The 1,129-nt window shown below is 37.4% G+C and overlaps 1 protein-coding gene across 1 annotated transcript in view; it reads left to right on the top strand.

Annotated features, from left to right (window-relative positions):
• LOC118732992 overlaps positions 1-1,129 on the top strand; it is a 97,232-nt gene that overhangs the window by 74,210 nt on the left and 21,893 nt on the right. The gene's annotated exons all lie outside the window — the stretch shown is intronic.

Here is a 1,129-nt window from a genome sequence, read left to right as displayed (position 1 = left end):
ATGGCTCGATAAAATGAAAACTGAGTTGTCAAACTACGAAATGACAGCTGATGTTAAGACAGCTATGGTAAGAAATTCTGCAAGACAGATATGGTTTAACAGTGGAAATTCGAGTTCCCACCTGGCATTTCTATCATAACATAGCTTTTTTAACAGTATCTGTAGAGTGTGGAGACGTGAGGTAAAAATCTCCAGCAAAGAAAAAATCTATTACTATATGCAGAGGTGCCATCTTTGTTTTTTAAATGTCCAACGCAGTCGACCCCTTGTTTTTATAAATTTGAGTAAGCTAATTGAAAAGCTTAAAGTAAAATACACAACGTTCATTGTGTCAAAAAGGTTGAATCGGTATATTTGTATGAAGTAAGTTACTTGCACAATTCTGACGGAAACAGTGCCGCACAAATTAGCTCAACTTTGCTATGGGAATCCTTTAGGTTTAACAGGGGAAATGTTAACTCTCCACCTGACATTTCGTTTTAACACAGCTTTTTTAACAGAACCTGTAGAAGGAGGAGACGTGGGGTTAGTTTAGCTTTGAGGCTAACCTTCAAATTACTTTTCATATACACTTGGCGTGCGGCGAAGCGAACGATATAAATTATTCGAAACCAAGCTCGCTATTGTCTATAGTTACTATCTCACTTGAGCGAAACTCAAAGATTGCGAGCAGAAGGGCAATAAATCGAAGTCCGTTTTTTAAAAGCCTCTGAATGAATACATCCATCGTTATATCCACCACTACTTTATAATTTCTCAATTGTATTTCTCGTTTCTTAACACGTGGCATCACTTTGCTTAACGAACTGTCAAATGTTGACAAGTCAGTGCAAATTGGACAATAAGCTGGCAGCAGCAGCAGTGAAGTGAAAATTTTATTTATTGCCTTCAATTTAGCAAAAATTGTTGGAAAATATGGAAAACCAGTGTAAAATGTTGTGTATATTATGAGTTGTCGCGTCCCCGTGCTCCGTGTACATCTACATAAATGTTATAAATAAGTGATTGTGTACAAATAAACAAAACTACGTGTGAAAATCTCGCCCACGCCTTCCTTTCGCTTACCACATTCACAATTTCCCATCGCGTTTTCCGTGACAGCCATAAACGCAGTGAAAGCTGTTAAAAA

The sequence above is a fragment of the Rhagoletis pomonella genome, unplaced genomic scaffold (assembly GCF_013731165.1).
Source record: "Rhagoletis pomonella isolate Grant_MI unplaced genomic scaffold, Rhpom_1.0 Rhpom_scaffold_00002, whole genome shotgun sequence".
NCBI lineage: Eukaryota > Metazoa > Arthropoda > Insecta > Diptera > Tephritidae > Rhagoletis > Rhagoletis pomonella.
Note: the sequence above shows the minus strand (reverse complement) of the source record. Positions and strands in the feature narration are given on the sequence as shown.